Source organism: Dermochelys coriacea, chromosome 6 (genome assembly GCF_009764565.3).
Source record: "Dermochelys coriacea isolate rDerCor1 chromosome 6, rDerCor1.pri.v4, whole genome shotgun sequence".
NCBI classification, from domain to species: Eukaryota; Metazoa; Chordata; order Testudines; family Dermochelyidae; genus Dermochelys; species Dermochelys coriacea.
Genome location: NC_050073.1, coordinates 121,075,663 through 121,086,670, shown reverse-complemented (window position 1 = coordinate 121,086,670; position 11,008 = coordinate 121,075,663). Strand labels below are relative to the sequence as shown.

The window sequence follows — 11,008 nt, the reverse complement described above, 5'->3', positions numbered from 1 at the left end:
TCTTTCGCATGCATGCCTGCACTCATGGCCATTTGCTAGAGCACCACTAGACCTGCTAAGAGGCAGCATTCCATTGGTCTGGGTAGTTCATAGCTAAAGCTGGATTTTGTAGGACTGCAGTCACAGAAAGTGACATCTTTACCACAAGAAATTCCTCCCTGTGGCAAGTAATGGCAGACCGGAGCATTGCTGAGCTCCATTCTACAGGATCCCTGGGTAATACCCACTGGATATTATGCAGTCAGCAAACATCTCCATTCTGCAGCATGCTCCATTTTTCATTCAACAGCTGGGATTTTTGCATGTGTGAAGGGGAAGGCATGTGTATCTGTGACTGCCAGGGGTTTGAAGAGGGACTTCCAGATCTGAAAGTATGAGTTGCTACAGACTGAGCTAGAGACCCAAGGCTCCCTAGGTAGAGCCGTAACGAATTCATATCCTTTGCAGATCTGCACAGAGGAGCTCCTGTAAAAACACACTCCCCACTGGGTTATGTAGCTTGTTAATAAAGCACAATGAAAATGTGTTCAAAATCATTTTCTCTTCCAAGGTCTTATTCATCTCCATTCACAGAGCCTCTGTCGCCCTGCAAGTACATTTCATCCTTTGGAAAGACACCAGGGGGAGTGGGGCTGAACATCAGAGGATGCTATTATCCCTACAAAATTGCCCTCTCCATGGATAACCAATTCCTGAGAGATCAGCTAGACAAATCTGCTATTCAAGGATTCTTGATGCTTTGGCTCGTAGGGGAAAGGGAAGGTTTCCCATGCAATCCCATGGTCTGTCAAAGAAATTTCTGCTCTCAGATTCTTTGTCACAAGTTCATTTTATGGGCGTCGCCAGAGAAAGAAACCAAACAAGCATCCATCGCATATTGCTCAATCCGTGAACACATTGCTTTCAAGCCACATTAGCTTCACCCAACACATTGCTGCAGATGGAGTCAATCACATCAGTATGTGACCTTTCCACCTTACGGAAGGTTGTACATGTCAATCCTGACTCCTGATGGAGATGAGAAGTCACACAGGACTTACCAAGGGGTGCTATGGCTTGAGTAGGTAGATGACCTGTGACCACAGTCAGGTTATAATGTATGTGACTGCCCAGTTTCGTGAGTCCTGGCGCACAAGCTGGTATAGTTTATCCTTGGTGTAACTATGCTGAGGTCAATGAAGTTTTACCAAAGATGACATTGGCCCCTTGGAATCCCCCAGCTGAAGTCTGGCCAGGAGCCTCAGGCTAATATCCCTGCAAGAACGGCGCTGGATTTCTTAAAAGCCACAAGTGGCCAAGATCACAGGAGACCATCTTACCTCAGAGATCCCAAAGGTCTAAGGGAACCGCCAGCAGGAGCAAAGCTCCCCCAGCACGTCTCTGTTACTGTGGCACAGGTGAGGGCAGGCAGGTGGAACATCACAGGGGTCCGACACAGGAGCTACAATGTATGGGTTGCCTGCTGTGGGAGCAGCCAGGGAACTAATGGACCCCGGGGCGGATTCTCCCTGCAGGGAGGGTGGTACTGCAGCTGCCTCCCACAGCTGTTTCGCTAGAGAAGGTAGCTTTAAAATAATATCAGCCCAGGGTTCCACAGGGGAGTGGAGGCTGCCCAAGGAAAGCACTGAATCAATGCAGCTCCTGACAGGCCTGGCTACACCCTCTCCTGGGCTGGCTCTGCCCACTTTGGATACATCTATACAGCATTGCAAACTCGGGTCTTGGGGACCCAGGCTTGTGGGACTCCATGTATCCAAGCCACCACTTGAGCATCCACACTACATTATAAACCTCGGTTTACAATTGCTGGACCCTGGCCCGCACTGCCCGACGCAGCAGTGCTAACATGTCTGTACTGCACTACGCAGACCTTCTGACCAGTGGTATAGTCCGGAATGGGCCATCATGACCTCGCACGTTCTAAAATGGCATCCTCCGTGCAGTGCGACCTCAAAATGGCGTGCGCCATGAGGCAATAGTCCCAGTACATGGTTCCACAGAGAGCCAGCCCCACTACACCATTGTTTCGGACTCACATTTGCAGCTTGCTCTGCATCCACACTGCAGAATGACAGGGGTTGGACCCAAGACTCGGCGGGACTCAGGCTCTGACCCACTCCCTAAGCAGAGCCCTAGGTCCTGAGCACCTGCTGACCTGAGTCGGACTGATTTGTGTGAAGGGGAATTTGGGCTCAAACCTGAGTCAGAGCCTGGGCTTAGTGTGCAGTGTAGACATACCCACTGGGCCTTCTCCAGCTTGCTCCAGTCCCTTGGCACAGTGGAGGGTTGCAGGAGCGTACTCCGCCACATCCCTACTGTTGGCAAACTTTCTGCCACTGGAGGTCTGGAGCGTGTGTTCTGCCAGAGGAATGTAAGGGATGAATGGAGCCCATTAGCTTCCGAACTCATCTGCCCGACCGGAAGAGGGGAATGCACAAGCGGTTCAAAGTGAGGAACTGCAAAGAATAGAGAAAAAAAAAACAAAAAAAAACAAAACCCTCAGACAAATAAAGTTGCTGTACCAAAGCTGTTTAGTACCAATTACATGCTGAATAATACAAAACACAGAGGGACAGATTGTGTGACGTGAGCCATGAAATCACTACTCGTGGAGCTAGGCACCACTCACCATAAGGAAGGGATGCAGAATATGGGCTAGGATCAATATTTGATTAGACTACAGCCTACATATCTCCGCTTACTTGGATCTGTTTTTTTATTATTGTTCTTCTATAGAAAGCCACACCAAAAAGGCAAGTAACATTGCAGCAAGCGCACAGCTGCACATGGGCAGTATGAACCCGTCCTCCAGCTTGCAGGAGACACTCTCCTAACCAAAACCAGATTGGATTCCCGAATTCCAACCTCATTTAAATCTCATGAAAACTACACACCTGTGTTTGCACAGTCCTGCTGCCCAGGGGATGATGGAGTTTGTTCCATTGCTCGGGAGCGAGGTTCTGCATGCTATTCATGATGGGTTTCCCAGGTGGCCCCGTTGGAGCTGCAGTCCGAGGAGCACATATCTGGCTAATGACAACAGGGTACTAAATTTGACTGATGTCGTTAACAATCACCTGGGCCAAGTTTGCTTAACTGGAATCGGTAAAAAAACATTAAATACACTTATAGCATCGCTGGTCCTTTTCATCTGCAGATCTCAAAGCATGTTGTAAAGCACAATTTATTACTATACCCATTATTGCCAGTAGTTTAACATGGAGCTGAGCATTACTGGCCCACTTTTGCAAGTGGGAAAACTGAGGAATACAGACATTAAGTGAGTTGGCCGCTTGTCTTTGGAAACTCATCTTGTTACTTCAGCATTCTTTCACCGAGATGATATCTTTTGCTGAGTATATTGCTAAACATTTTTCAAAAGCAAATATTACGCCCCAAACATTTTTTTATGTCTTTTGGCCAATAACAACAGCTAATCAAACAAAAAATACTAATTTTGCAAACTATCCTTTGGGACTGTCTATGCCTGGGGCAGTGTCCAGCTGTATTAATTGTCTTTCCAGGAGCACTGCTTCACCTGTTCATTGATGCCTTTAAATAGCAGAGTAAATAGTAGCTACATAAGATTTATCTACATAAAGGCTCTCAAAAGAGTACCTAGAAATACCTGTTACTGCTTCAGTTGCTACAGCAATGGGAAGGGTGAGCATATGTCTCACAGTCCGTTCTCGGTAAGGACCTGATCCTGGGTTGATTTAAGTCAACAGAAAGACTCCCACTGACTCCAATGGCCTTTAAATCAGGCCCTCAGTCATATGGGACTTAAGTGGGGCATATAATAGCCTGGGGTTGGCCACCCACTGAGGTGCCGCAGATGGGGATCCAGCCTGGCGATAGGAACTAAGACCAACGAAATTCAGCTCAGTATTAGGATGCATGGAATGCGCAGTAACAGTTGCAAGGCAAATTCAAAGGGCTGAACTCTTCGCTCAGCTACTGAGGTAAACCGACCACAACCCCATGGGAACCCGAGAGCTGAATGTGGGGCTAGATGTTTGGTTTGGCTGTGGACTAGCTCGGTCCCCGGCCAGGACACGCCAGTACCAGCACAGGACAAAGCACGGCTCCTCCCAGGGCAGGCCCAATGCTCTCAAGGCATTTACGCCACCGTAATTCCTCAAACCAGCCTAGTGGGGGCGTTTAGTCTTCTCCTTTAAAACCCACACACAGAGGCACATAAAGGGGCATATCCTCACTCCCCCATGCACAGCAGGAAGAGCACTGGCCTGGGGGCAGCTCCCGCCCAGGATGGCCGGAGCCCATGTAGCTGTTTGTGAATGTCACTCCACCCACCTACCAGGTGCATAACTGGGCACTGTGTGGGCGGGGCGGAGATAAAATCCCCCAACCCAGGGCTCTGGATCCTGTCATGTGGGAACCCTTCAGAGCAGATCCTTTGCCCACTTTCACTTTTGGAGAGGGATAGCTCAGTGGTTTGAGCATTGGCCTGCTGAACCCAGGGTTGTGAGTTCAATCCTTGAGGGGGCCATTTAGGGATCTGGGGCAAAAATTGGGGGTTGGTCCTGCTTTGCTCAGGGGATTGGACTAGATGACCTCCTGAGGTCCCTTCCAACCCTGATAGTCTATGAAGCGTAGATAATTACGCTTAGCTGGCATGGAGACCCATTCCAAAACATAGAGGGGTCCATGCCAGCTTTAACTGGCAGGCCCCAATACAGCCCCAGTGCAGTTCTTCCCTAGTGCAGGGGGCCTCACAATGGCCCCACCGGTTCCTGCTAGGCTTGCAAAACATTGTCCCACCAATTCACCCCATGCCCTCCCCAAATATTACAGGATCTCTCCCACCTTTCCAAAACCAGAAATCAACAGTCTCGTCCCCCCATGCTCACACCCCAGGTCAAGTTCACAACTGGAGTAGGCAGTGATGCTCAGGCTACCACTGACAGGCCTAGGGCAAAGCCCCTTCCAGATGACTTTACAGGTCATCTGCTAAGCAGCCAGCATGACCTCTGGCCACAAGAAGGGGCAGCTGAATAGCATGAGAGGCAGCACAGTGTGGTAGACAAAGCAAGAGACTCGTGCCAGGTCTGACACTGACTCCCTGTGTCATGTGACCTTCATCAATGGCATGGTATATGAAATCACAGTCCATTTGAAACCAGAGGCATTTATGAAAGAGAACAGCTACAAACAAACAGGCTTCCACACCCAGATCGAGTTCCATCTTTGTCCCCCTTGTTAACCAGGGGCCGAACCAGATCTGCAACACTATCCATCACACAGAGATTTCTAATGGCTGAATCATATATTACAAATAAACATCAGTTGAGAAAAAAGGCTATGCTGGTTAAAAAATTGACCTGGTTTAAAGGGAAAGTGAAGGCACCAGTAAAAAATAAAATATAACAAATGGAAGAAAAGGGAAGCTGATAGTAATTAATATAAATCAGAAGTTAGGAATTGTAGAAAGTTGATAAGGGAAGCCAAGGAACACAAAGATAAATCTATGGCCAGAAGAATTAAGGACAATAAGAAGGAATGTTTTAAATATATTAGGATCAAAAAGAATACTCACAATGGTATTGATCCAGATAACTCACATCCAAGATTTTTAAAAGAGTTGGCTGAAGATCTCGTTGGACTGTTAATGTTGAATTTCAGTAAGTCTTGGAGTACTGAGGAAATTCCAGAAGACAGCTAATGTTGTGCCAATTTTTAAAAAAGGTAAACAGGATAGCAGGATAATTACAGGCCTGTCAGTCTGACATCGATCCCAGGCAAGATAATGAAGTGACTGGTATGGGACTTGATTAATAGAGAACTAAACCAGAGTAATATAATTAATACACATCAACATGGGTGTATAGAAATAAATCCTGTCCAACTACTTGATTTTTTATGAGATTACAAGTCTGGTTGATAAAGGTAATAGCGCTGATATAATATACTTAAGACTTCTGTAAGGCATTTGACTTGTTACCACACAACATTTTGATTAAAAAACTAGAGCGATATAAACTTAACATGGCACATGTTAAATGGATTAAAAACTAGCCAACTAATAAGTCTCAAAATATAACTGTAAATGGGGAATCGTCATCAAGCAAGTGTGTTTCCAGTGGGGTACCATGAGGATCAGTTCTTGATCTTATGCTATTTAACATCTTTATCAATCACCTAGAAGAAGATATAAAATCATCATAGATTAAGTTTGCAATTGACACAAAAATTGGGGGAATGGTAAATAATGAAAAAGACAAGGTCACTGATTCAGAGAGATCTAGATCGCTTGGTAAACTGGGCACAATCAATCAATATGCATTTTAATACAGCTAAATGTAAATGTGTACATCTAGAAACAAAGAATGTAGGCCATACTTACAGGATGGGAGACTCGATCCTGGGAAGCAGGGACTCTGAAAACGATTTGTGGAAAATCAGCTGAACATGAGCTCCCAGTGTGATGCTGTGGCCAAAAGAGCTAATACTATCCTGGGACACATAAACAGGAGAATCTTGAGCAGGAGCAGAGAGGTTATGTTACCTCTGTATTGGGCACTAGTGCGACAGCTGCTGGAATCCTGTGTCCAGTTCTGGTGTCCCCAATTCAAGAAGGATGTTGATAAATTGGAGAGGTTTCAGAGAAGAGCCAAGTGAATGATTAATGGATTAGAAGCTCATCTTAATTAATTAGCCTCTTACTCCATTTTTTTCTTCTGCTGATAATAGCTCATCTTAATTAATTAGCTTCTTACTCCACCTTTTCATGTTCTCTGTATGTATGTGTGTGTGTGTATCTATCTATCTATCTATCTTCTTATTATATGTTCCATTCTATGCATCTGATGAAGTGGGCTGTAGCCCACAAAAGCTTATGCTCAAATAAATTTGTTAGTCTCTAAGGTGCCACAAGTACTCCTCGTTCTTTATGCCTTATAGGTATAGACTTAAGGAGCTCAATATATTCATCTTAACAAAGAGAAGGTTAAGAGGTGACTTGATTACAGTCTGTAAGTCCCTACATGGGGAACAAATATTTAATAATGGGCTCTTCAATCTAACAGTGAAAGGTATAACATGATCCAATGACTGAAAGTTAAAGCTAGATAAATTCAGACAGGAAATAAGGCATAAATTTTTAACAGCGAGGGTAATTAACAATTGGGACGATTTACCAAGGATCATGGTGGATTCTCCATCTCTGCCAATTTTTAAATCAAGATTGGAGGTTTTTCCAAAAGCCCTGTTCTAGGGATTATTTGGGGGAAGTTCTATGGCCTGGGCTATAGAGGTGGTCAGAGTAGATGACACAATGATCCGTTCTGGCCTTATCATCTATGGATCCATAAGGACCTACCATCTATTCCATGGGGGGCAAACTGTGGAAATGTCAGGAGAAAAAAATACTGATCAAAGGACAGGAGAGAAAAATACGTGATTGGCTGTGAGATTTCCTGAGCTCTCTCTCCCCTGGGTTTTACCACTCAGAGAGGCAGTCAGGCCCATTGCTGGCTTTTATTAAGTTAACATTATATAGGACATCATGTACCCCCACATCTCCTGTATCTGTGCATGCCACTTTACTGTTCACACCCCTTTGTGGGAGTGAAAAATGAAAGCTATGCCCCTAGTCTGTTCAGCAAACCCCCAAAGATTTTCAGGTTCTATCCATTAGTAGACTGTGTTCATACAGGCCCTTCCTCCCTCCCTTCCCCCGAAAACAAGATCTATAATCAATTTAGCATGCCTTAGCTAATCGCAGCATGAAGGATTTTACTTATTTTAGTATAAAATAACAGGTGTTCATTACAGTTTAGACAAAACTAACAAAGCCAATAAAAGCACCGTCAAGTGCCTACTGTCCTCCATATAATTTAATATGTAAAACAGTGCAGACTGTTTCAAGTTATTACTTCATAACATATAATCTCATGTTACTGGAGGGAGAGGTGAGGGACAAGTGGATTAGTTGAAAAAGCACTTGCTTTTTGCCTGTGGGACTCTGGGCTGAGCCTAGACTTACGTTGTAACTGACAAGGGGTTTGTGGTTACATTTCAACCAGGAGAAGAGTAATTCGTGTTATAGAACTAAATCATTTCAGAGTGAGATTATCTAATGAAGAAAGGCCAGAGCTAAAACAAGTATAAGCTAATGCCTTTCTTCCCTTTGTCCTGTGAAAACAGTATTACAACAGCTGTAGGAATGGTTCAGTGAGAACCCAAAATCATAAGCCCTAATGCACAGTGAGAACTGCAGAGAATTCCTCAACTCCTGCGTTCAAGATTATAGAATAGTATCGCTCCACCGGCTTCATTGTAGCTCCTGGCTGACAACAGAGATGGACTGTTACCTTGTGTCGGCTTCCTGACCCTCCTGAAGCCTGAAAGGACTGGAGGAACAGTGGTTTTGCCTGGCAGCTCACCCTGGGGAGAGAAAATCATAGAATCATAGAATATCAGGGTTGGAAGGGACCTCAGGAGGTCATCTAGTCCAACCCCCTGCTCAAAGCAGAACCAATCCCCAACTAAATCATCCCAGCCAGGGCTTTATCAAGCCTGACCTTAAAAACCTCTAAGGAAGGAGATTCCACCACCTCCCTAGGGAACCCATTCCAGTGTTTCACCACCCTCCTAGTGAAAAAGTTTTTCCTAATATCCAACCTAGACCTCCCCCACTGCAACTTGAGACCATTACTCCTTGTTCTGTCATCTGCTACCACTGAGAACAATCTAGATCCACCCTCTCTGAAACCCCCTTTCAGGTAGTTGAAAGCAGCTGTCAAATCCCCCCTCATTCTTCTCTTCTGCAGACTAAACAATTCCAGTTCCCTCAGCCTCTCTTCATAAGTCATGTGCTCCAGCCCCCTAATCATTTTTGTTGCCCTCTGCTGACGCTTTCCAATTTTTCCACATCCTTCTTGTAGTGTGGGGCCCAAAACTGGACACGGTACTCCAGATGGTGGGGTAGCCCTTGGATATCCCTGAAAAGGCCACACAGACTCAAGGATGTGTGTGTTGTAGAGAAACTGGAGCTGACCAGGCCACTGGGAACCCAAATTTAAGATACAAAGCACTGTATTTAGGCATATCCATCAAATGTTTAATTTTCCAGTTGCTGCTTTTCTCAGAAGTGTAAGTAAACCTTGGTAAGAACTTCATTGTAACCTCAGACCTGCCCCGTTCATCTCCTGAATTTGGAATAGCATCAGCATTTGAAAGACTTATCCGTATTTTCCATCCATTTCCTGTATTTGCTACATTGTTGATCACATTTGTCCATCTGCAGGGTGTGCGAGACTGGATCTGCACGAATTCTGCTTATGGGATGGTGGAGCCCCAGAAAGAGGTGTGGTTTGAACAAAAAAGGCAGGAGAAGCCAAATTCATAAATGTGGCCTATGCCACCATCTGAAAGGAGGAGGATCTGGAGGCAGTGCATGAAGTATATATTACAGCCAACCCACTGTGCATGTGAGCTTATATAAATATGGCCCTTCTCCTGTTCACATGGTAAGTGTATCAATGGATTTGTATGGGTAGTTAGAACCAGCTTTCCTCACCTCTCTGAGACATTACTGGGAAAGCCATCAGGTCAGGGTGCCTCTCTGTTGCAAAATCCTACGGGTGTTGATTTTCAGTTGTTCAAAACTTTCCTTCGGCCATCAGCATCTCATATACAAGTGTATTTTGTTAGCTGTAGGCTGATGCCTCAACTAGATATATACACGACAAGGGAATACCTCCCAGGCTATAATCAAACTGAGGAGATGGTTCTCCTGAAATAGTGGGTGTTAGAATGAGTATGGATGAACCTCCAAGAATGCAAGACACAGTCCATTTTCTTGCCCATGATATGTAATGAAAAGATTATTGAAAATCCTGTTTGATCCTCAGAATCCAGAACATAGCATACTTCAAGGGAAAAGAAACATGGAAGGATACATCAACTTACAGGCCCAATTTGAAGATCCTTCCCACGACCACATCTGCACATGAAAATGAAAGAGCAAAATGTGACGCAATTTCCCCTGCCTCTATTTTACATGGAAATCCACAGTTATTTTGAAGTTAAGTTCGTGAATCATCAGAAGGGGAGATTCAAGAACCAAGCATGATTTTGCAGCTAAGCCACTGCACTGGGGCTTGGGAGATCCAGATTCAGTTCCCGACTCTGCCAAAATCTCCCAGTGTGACTCTGGCAAAGTCACGTCATCTCTCTATGCTTCAGTTTCCCAGCTATAAGATGGGGTGATAACACTTCCTTTTGCCCACACTTTGTCTTATTGATTAGCGTGTAAGCTCTTTGGAGACAGGGTCTATCTCTTATTATGTATTTGTACAGCACCTAAAACAAAGGGGTCCCAATTTCAGCTGGGGACTCCAGGCATTACCGTAACACAATTAATAACATAAAATAAAGAGTACAACACGATTGTTACTTGAAGAAGTCGATTTTTCAAGCCATCACAGCTGGAGCGTGCTAATAAATACCAGGAAAAAACAAAATCGGTTGTTTCAGTGTTTCAGAGAAAATGAAAAGAACCCAAACCAGCACCTGCTAGTTCTGTTGGACAGCCTGAGCGTCCCTCCCTGTATAATAATGTGCAAACCTCTGCATTTCTCTTCAAACAAATTTACATTGGTGAAACTAATTTACAAAGCCTCATTCCCTTTAGCTAGGAGACACAAGCGAAGCCCGGCTGTGTGATGGGTTCTCCTCAGTTGCTATATAGCAATTGCAGTATCTTTTCCTAAAACCATGCTGGGAAATTTGACTTTACAGGCAAATTTTTGCATGCAAAAAAAAATCTGCCAAAAAGTTCTAAGGGGCCTGAAAACCAAGAGAACTTGATCTGTGAAGGTTTCTACAGTGGCAATATGGTCAGAGCAAGAGTAAGGTTGCCAATGTTGGTTGGACGTATTCCTAGAGGTTTCGTTGCATGACATAACCTATAATTAAAGATTAGCCTTTAATTCCTGGAGACTCCAGGATGATCCTGGAGGGTTGGCACCCCGAAGCAAGAGGC

General features: G+C 44.8%; 1 long non-coding RNA gene across 1 annotated transcript; it reads right to left on the bottom strand.

Moving 5' to 3' along the window:
• Positions 1 to 810: 810 nt before the first annotated feature.
• LOC119857645 lies at positions 811 to 5,653 on the bottom strand. The gene is made up of 3 exons (XR_005293652.2): positions 5,558 to 5,653; positions 2,895 to 3,030; positions 811 to 2,456 (listed from the first exon to the last, which is right to left on the bottom strand). It is a non-coding gene; the product is annotated as an uncharacterized LOC119857645 (long non-coding RNA).
• Positions 5,654 to 11,008: the final 5,355 nt, after the last annotated feature.